Here is an 8,802-nt window from a genome sequence, read left to right on the forward strand (position 1 = left end):
CGCCATAATGTCCCCGATATTATTCAATATCGTAATGGCCAAGCTAGTCAAGGGTGTTGCTGCCGTCACAGGGGTTCATGTCACGGCTTACGCTGACGACGTGACCATCTGGACGGAGGCCAACGGTCATCCTACGACTGATGCCGCCGTACAGCACCTGCAACATGCTTTGGACACATTCACGGCCCTTCTTATACACAAATTACTTAGCTGTGCGCGGCAAAGCCACTAATCGTGAGCGCATTCGTTTAACTATCGCAGGGCGACCCCTCCAACCAGCTCCAGATGGTTCGATCCGCATAATAGGTGTTCCGGTTCATGAAAACGGGGGAGCTCAAGAGTGGCTGAGACAGCTCAAACCATTGTGGCGACGTCTCCTACACATAATACGTCGCATCTCTGGCACTTTCGGCGGTGCTTCGGAAGATATCGCTCGACGCTTAGTACAGGCAGTGCTGGTATCTAGAGCTGTCTACGGCGCCATGTGTTACGATCTCACGAAGTACCAACTTCACCAGCTAGAGGTCTTGTATCGGGAGGCGCTGCGGGCTATTACTGGCCTGCCCCGTCACACTCGCGTCGAAGAGCTGTACCGTTATGCTGGTTTGCCCACGCTTGGGGATACCCTCTCTGCGCGCATAGCGGGCACCAACGACCGTCGCCACTTGACACTGCAGGGACGCCGCCTGCTACGTCACGACGGTGAGCGACTACTAGATGAGCCGCCCATCCCTCCACACGTTCGCCCATGGGAGGATGTGCTGATCACAGAAGGGCGACCAGCACCCCGGAAAACTGCTCGGGCTACTTATGCGGCGCAACGTGCCACACTGGTGCAGACCACCGCAGCCACCGACGCTGCGGATCCGCGGACATTACGTGTGTACGTGGACGCCTCCTGGCAACCTCGCACGGCTGCTGTGGCACTTGCAGCTGTAGCGGCAGACAGCAATGAACGCAGTGTTACAGCTTACATCGTCGACTCCATTCCGGACACCACCACCCTTGAGCTGCGCGCTATTCAACAAGGCCTACGCCTAGCACGTTCCGTTCTGCAGGCATGCAATCACCGCGCGTACCACCGTGTGCACATTTTCGCGGACTGTGCCGAGGCCTTACGTTCTCTTATAGGAATTCCACGGAAATACTCTGCAGCACACTGCATTAAACGATCATGCAGCTCTCTGCACAACACCTTCCACACGCCCGTAACAGTACGGTGGATCCCTGGCCATGGTGGGCATCCCGGCAATGAAAGCGCTCACAGGCTGGCGCGCGAGGCATCTTAATAAAGTTTTCTTCCTTCCTAGATCGCGGATTGTACCTCCAGCATACGTTTTCACGGCTCATGCAAATGCATATGTCAAGGTACTGCAGACACCCGTTTTCTGGCATTTCGTACGTGAACCGAAGTCCTTCAGCATTTGCTCTAAAAACGTCTAGAACACTGTCACAACAGGGGCACTTACTAGAGGCTCGACCACTTTTAAAATAACCAGATAGTCGTCAACATATCTAAAAACCGTGGTAACAATTGCTGAGTCAAGGCACGGGGCAATACGCTTGTCAAAATGTCTAGCGTTCGTCCTGTGTTTTTCCTTCTCGTGTGGTCCGTCTTTAGTGCTAGTAAAATTCACCCATTATCGTCTAACCAACTAGCCCAACTTTCCGTCCTCAATTCGCATAGGAACGCCGCGTAGCTGCACCGGAGGCAAACGAAAGGACGAGAACACGCATGCGCGCCCATGGCGATGGCGATAGCCAACCTATACATCGCAAAGCACTTCTTTTAACCGGTACTAGGGAATTATTCGCACCATACTGGTACCGGCGATGGCGCTGGTAGCATACACACTCAAAATATTGGAGAAAAAAATCTGTCTCTGCAGATCCCTGTGAGAGCGCCGCTTCTCCGGCAGATCATGTGCGCTAGAAGTGTGCCAAAGGCGTTGTCAGATGCGTCTCTGCTACCAGCGCCATTGCCGAGACCAGCATGGTGCGAAGAGTGCTCGAAGCCAGGTTAAAAGAAGTGGTTTGAGATGTATAAGTGGCTTATCGCAGCCGGCGAGCGCGCATGCGTGTTCTCGTCCTTTCGTTTGCCACCGGTGCAGCTACGCGGCGCTCTTATGCGGTTCGGCCACAGATCCCGTGCTCCAATTACTTCTGACAACACCTGCACATCCCCAGACAAGCGCGCACAGATACATTGAGACGTACAGCCACAGTGTGCGATCCGCTTACATAAGTACTTAATGCATAATTGGTACTCTTAAAGGGAAGCTGAAGCGCTTATCAAGAAATTGAGTTAGAGGCACGTTTATATAGTTTCTTGCGCGCTGACTCCGAATATCACATTAAACTTTATCGTACATGAGTCCAACCGGCATTTATCTCGCAAAACGCGTGGTCCCGTTTGAAAGACGCGCGCTCTTCGTCTCTTTGACGCCTCTGATTGGTTGCGCCCTTCATGACGTCAAAGGAGGACACCCTTAGGCCGCGTGGGTTGTCGGAATTACTGGGAACGATCGCACGGAAGCGGCGCTCGCCTTTCCGGCAATTTAGCTTGCAGTTTAGTGTTCGCACATGGTTGCAAGTTTATTTTCCAACTTCCCGTGCTGTTGGTTTAAGTATCTTGGATCTTTATTCGCTTTACATGACCGAGAACCCCAAAGCAGTGACTGTGGCGTGGCGTCGGCTAGAGGGTTCCGTCAGAATATTTCTGAACTGGGCAAACAGCATTGGGGATTTCTGTTCCTTGTGGTAATATTAGGTACTGCGTGAACTGTTTGTTACTATATACGAAACCATTTATGCCCAAGATTAAGCGGCGTTTTATAATCAATGTACCAGCGAAAAGCACGTACGTGAACTGCGCGAAAATATGGCGTTCATGCGCTGTAAACGTATATGCGAGACATATGTTGCCGGTACAAGCATAAACCATCAAGCGTACTGTGCTTCCGAATTTCCTTTGTTCGTTGTCGCCCACACCACCCCCTTACTCACCCAATACACACAGCACACACGCGCGCGTGCGCGCGCCATTTGGGCAGCGGCGCTAAGGCGCCTCCGCGATCGCTAGCTGCACTTCGATGAGTGGCGTCTTCCTGCTTGACTTGCATTTAATATGAAAACATTGTAGCATAATGGTGCCTCCGCAGCATTATCGACTTGGTCTTTTGAACACTGTTTTGAACATTGTTTGAAAACTGGCTTTTGGACACTGTTCTAAGCCCATAGAGAAACAAAACCAATGCGTTTAACGAAACATGTATTTCCTGAACAAATGTGACGTTGCTTCTGGAACTGAACGAAACATCCCGTGCCAAAGTACAGCAGTATTCACCATCCTTCCTAAATCTAGCGTCTAATGTGAACATTCACGTCCGTCGCATCAAAAAAGAAAAAAAAATATGAAAAAGGCATTGGAGCGTTTTAACAAAGTATCTAACGAGTGTAGTATATTCTCTGTCCTCAAGCACAGCCACCTCGCCTGTCGCACCCGTTTGTCATAAAACATACCGGCGTGGTATTATCTTGCTTAGGAATACGGCATGGTATACGTATGGATCATGCATACTTTGCAAAGTATCCACGAACAGGAAAATTGTGAACAGGAAAATTGTACATGTGAACAGGAAAATTGTACAAATAAGTGCTATCAACAACAACAACAACCTGTATCATTCTTCCTGTGGCGAGAATCTACAGAAAACACGGCGAAAAGAGCAGGCCAGGGGTGGCCGATCCGGCCGGAAGTACAGGTATGACGTTTCCCGGCCGGTTTTCGCCTCCGCTCTTCGGTCTTCCGGCATTGCGCGCCGAGATGGGGGCGGGGCGTCGGGCCACTTTTGTTTGCGTATTGCGCCGCTTCTATTGCATATTGAACAAGTGTGTGAAGCTGGGCAAGTCGGTAAGGATTCATGATTAGAAACAGCGCAAGAGGCAGGAGCTCGTCCTCGTCAGTTTCCTCGTCCTGTCTCTTGCGCTGTTTCTAATCATGATTCTATTGCATGTATTGCGAAAATATTTCGTACACGGGAACTACTCAATGTGTACTTGCTGCTAGTCAACTTTCCTTTTAATTCTAAAACCTCTTCACCTTGCCTTTAACGAACTACGCCGAGCATTTCTTGAAGCTTCTATTTGGAGCAAAGCTGCAGCATGCCGACTTCGAAGTCACGCACTCTGGGCTACTCACGGTCATTGAGCATGCGTAAATGTTTGCCGCACATGAAGGATGCCACTGGAGTCTAACGCGTTTGCGCATCCTTCCTTTTTGCTTCAAACAATAAAACTACGAAGGAAACTAATGGGTCACAGTGCGACCAAAGCCATGCGCGGTAGCAGCAAGAGAATTTTGGGCCATCAAGCTATCCCCGTAGCGTTCGGCCTGGATAATCTTCTAAGACTGAAAAAAATTTGAAAGGCCCTACTCGCGAGTCACTTAACAACACCATTTTGCCTTTGTGAAGCGATAACTTTAATTGCCCGAGAAAACGCTATGAAATGACGTCGAAATCATTGTGAAGCAATAAACGAAAATTTCCTAGTCTTGCTGGCAGGTCTCACGCAGACATCTTTCGATGGCAAAAGCACGGAAGACCTCGTCGATGAGTTGGGGTCGTCGTTGCGTTAGGGTCTTCCAGCCCGAGGTCACCATCACATCTTTCACGCGAGTTTTGACGAAGCCCATGACGATGCGCTTCAGCTGGTCTGCACTGTGCATGTCGGCGAGGAAGAGCAACGTCGCAGCAGTTTCCGCGCACACCTTGGAGCACAAAGCTTTCTCGCACAACGCTTTCAGCCTGTCCAAGCCGTACTTGTCAGCTGCAACCAGAAGGTCCTCAGCCTTTGCGTCGATGTCGGGGGCCTGGTCCGTGTATATGAATCGCACCGTCTGCCTCATCGTTTCGTAGTCCAAGTCCGTGATTTCCACCAGGTTCTTTTTCGTCTCCTCCATGTCATGTTCGAACATTGACGCGAAGACGACGGAGCGTGCTGAGAGGATCATTTTGTGGGCGCGTATTTCCTGGCCCTGGACATTCAGAACGACGTCGCTATACTTGCCGTCTTCAAACAGGTGGCCAAGATCGGAAGACAGCTGACCCTCGGGGATAGCGATTTCTTTCTTCTCACCCGGGACGTTGACGGGACCGACAAACACGTCCATCTCGCAGCGAATTGTGAGCGTATCATCCGGTGCCACTGCATCACCGACATTAAAATACTGGCCTGACTCATCAGATGATGCGCCTGCTGTTATAACGGGGGGATAAAGACGACCTGTAAGAAACTTCGTAGCAGCTTCCACTTCCGCACCATCGAGAACTGACATCCGGCAAGCGACGTCGACATGACTCAACTGGCAGGACACGAGTCGCAAGACCACTGAAAAGGCGGGGTGAAAGTTCCCCAGTTCGTCGCGTTTGCCGTCACGACACAGCTCCAAGCGCCACGTCAACTTGCCGTCAGTGCCCGTTGAGAATGTGGAGCTCTGTAATTTATCGCCCATCTTCTCGCCGTGAAAGCAGAAATCGTGGATGGTCCAGCGGTAACAATGCTTACTCACAACCATGCGCGTGTGGCACCAGTTCTGGTCCACCGGAGCACTTCCCTCGCTCTGCTGCGCCGTCGTGGTCCTTGACTGCTCGGCCATGCTGCCTGGAGATTTTCAAGGCCGCTCACAAGTGAGCAGCTGGGTTGATACGGAGCACGGTACGGAGCCCGAAGCGCCCGTAAGTCCTGCGCCTGAAGTACCGCTCGAACAGAGCGCCAGCTCACGATTCGTAGTACGGACTGCGCGTGGGGATTGCGTGTGCTGTGAAGCAGTTCTGAAAGACTTTCACTGATAACTGCAAGCAGCGCTATAAATACAAGAGGCGAAGCTTATCCAGCTACGCTAGTGGCCCCTGGCGGAATATTTCCGGGGGTCCTAATCAGCGGATCCGGTTTCCAGGCGGTGGTGGCCTCTTGGCGCAGGGCTAACGGCAATCGCGACTGGGGCGCCCCACAACGCATCATTAAAGAGACATATGCCGACCAAGCGTTAGTAATGTCTCAGTGCCCTTCCAGCAGAATATATTTATTCTTAAGCGTTTCCGTGATTTCGCAGCCAAGTCGAGAATAGACCTTTTCCACGAACTTTATCAGCCATGCGCTTGTAGGTGCCGCCATTACTTTTGGTGGCTAGGGCTTATCGCAATTGCCGCTTTTTACATACGCCATGGACGCGCCAGGGCTACCTTCACAAAAATTCTGGTTGAGATTCGGTGGCCACTGCAAAAGCGCTAAGTGATTGGACGGCCAATGATTGGCAGTGGCAGACGTGCTAAACTTCGTCAGGAGCGCACCCAAATAGCGCTACGTCTGTGCATGAAGTTCAAAAGCGAAGCGCGAAGTTCATGGAAGGCAAATCCTCTTAGCTATCAGCAGGGCGCGCCCCGCGATTAGCAATATTGGGCGAGAGTGACACCGACAATGGTGGCCGAAAGAGCCACCAATTCTGATTTCCATATTCGCCGCCACTAGCCCTGTTCTTAGAGTGGAAAAGGTTCATTACATGGCAGTCAGATGCGACTACTTCATCAATACCTGCGCCGTTTTCAAGCCACTCATGTGTAACCACTGCGCCGATTATTATGCACCACAATATTTCTCACACATACCCACTCGACTTCACTGGTATACAGAAACAACGCCCATTTCGTGATTGATTGATTGATTGATTGATTGATTTATTGTAGGGTTTAACGCGCCGACGCAGCGCAGGCGATGAGGCGCGCCGTAGTGGAGGGCTCCGGATTAATTTTGACCACATAGGGATCTTTAACGTGCACCGAAATCTCGTACACACGGGCGTTTTTGCTTTTCGCCTCCATCAGAAAAGCGGCCGCCGCGGCCGGGAAACGAACCCGCGACCTTGTGCTCAGCAGCGCAACGCCTTAGCCACTGAGCCACCGCGGCGGGTGCCCATTTCGTGAGCCATTTTCATGTGGCATTGAGGGTTCGATTGGCATTGAAGGTCGCGGGTTCGATTCCCGCCGCGGCGGCCGCTTTTGTGATGGAGGCGAGAAGCAAAAACACCCGTGTGTACGAGAATTCAGCGCACGTTAAAGATCCCCAGCTGGTCTAAATTAACCCGGAGCCCTCCACTACGGCGCGCCTCATCGCCTGCGTTGCGTCGGGGCGTTAAACCCCCCAATCAATCATGTGGCATTGAGCTTTTGTTTGCTATATTTTTTCTCTTTGTTAGATTAGATCACAGTTGTTCATGCCCAACTGCTGTTGGGTGGCTGAATGAAATGGGGTAGCCAACAAGGACGATGCAAGCTGTACTGCAGTTGTGTTTATCTCAAATAATGTTGACCGAATGCGAATGACTATTGCATCACTCATGCCTCACGACGAGCCTTTCAATAAACAAGCGCAAAATAAACCAGAACCCCGTAACTCCCTGCACGCGTTTCGCGGAAAAGATCAGGCACGCTGCCGCGGCAACGGCATCCTTGAAAGCTTGGAGTGTCGTACGGAGCCTCACGAAAATGCGAACGGCTCTCCGCAAGCGCTTCGCAGTAAACGTTGCTGTTTTAATAAATAGAACCTGCCTAGCAGTTGATTTCATTGTTTCCACAGCACCGCCATGGGTATACGCCGCGCAATGTTCGGACTCCTGAAGAGCGATTGATTGTGGAGTTTAGTGCGCCAAAGGTATACACCTAGGCTATGAGGCGAGGCGTAGGGGGGGCTCCGGAATAATGTCGACCGCCTGGGGATCCCTACCGCGCGCCGAAACCTCGACACACGGGGGGCGTTTTTGCTTCTCGCCTCCATCGGGAAAGCGGCCACCGCGGCTGTGATCTAACCCGGAGAAGGGTGAATACGAGAAGCGGCGAAGGAGTGGAGACGTCAGTGTCGACAACGGCGTCGTGTTCAGGCGCGGCAGAACACACTGATTGAAGTTCAAAGCAAGCCACGCACAAACAGGACACCAGAAAATCAGCGGTAATACGATGGGCGACGAGAGGAACGCTCGAACGCCATACAACGTCGTGCTCAAGCTACGCAGGATGCGGCGGGTAGTGCTCAGATGCTGAGCCTAAGCGCCAAGGCCGGCGATAAAAACTTTTATAACTTGGCGAATCACTAAACACAGCCAAAAGACGGAAATGAAAAATGGCAGCATCTCCACTCCGTGGATGAGGGTGTGGGTGCGGAGTACAATGACTCGAAATGACATCCAAGTTGCGCCCCGAGTGACATCCGATTTGCGCCCCGACCGTCATTCGATTTCAGCCATGAGTTGCACCTTGATTATTCTGCAACTCAGGGCGCAAATCGAATTTCGCTTGATTTTTGCTTGATGGTGGTGTGCGCCATGGAGGAAGAAAAAAGTTAGGAGACGGCACGACGTCACGCAGCTAGCCTTCGCAAGCCCACCTCCGTTGAAGCCGCTCCCTCCGCCGTTTCCCTTTCTCAAGCCGCCGCAGTCGGCCCAGCACGTGACCTCCTTTTTTCTTTTTTCTTTTTCTTCCTCCATGGCTGGCAGGCGGGTAAAGCTGGCTCAAAAATGTGTCTAAACACGAATGCCGCCATGATGCCACGCTGTAGTTGCCAGATCAGTAGTTGAAGATATGGCTAACAATTTTTCTTGAAAATGAGGCACAAATTTAGGGCCCGAAGCTAAAATTAGGCAACTTTTATGGCAATAACTGAGTTTTTTTACGAGTTTGTATGCTTTTATTAGTTTTCTTGAAGTATTCATGCTTGACGAACAAAAATAAATGAAATTATAAGCAAAAA

At 51.3% G+C, this 8,802-nt stretch overlaps 1 pseudogene; it reads right to left on the reverse strand.

Moving 5' to 3' along the window:
- Positions 1-4,459: 4,459 nt before the first annotated feature.
- LOC144164362 (speckle-type POZ protein pseudogene) lies at positions 4,460-5,970 on the reverse strand (annotated as a pseudogene).
- Positions 5,971-8,802: the final 2,832 nt, after the last annotated feature.

This window comes from Haemaphysalis longicornis, unplaced genomic scaffold (genome assembly GCF_048455015.1).
Source record: "Haemaphysalis longicornis isolate Haplotype H1 unplaced genomic scaffold, Haemaphysalis longicornis Haplotype H1 scaffold_13, whole genome shotgun sequence".
Lineage (NCBI taxonomy): Eukaryota > Metazoa > Arthropoda > Arachnida > Ixodida > Ixodidae > Haemaphysalis > Haemaphysalis longicornis.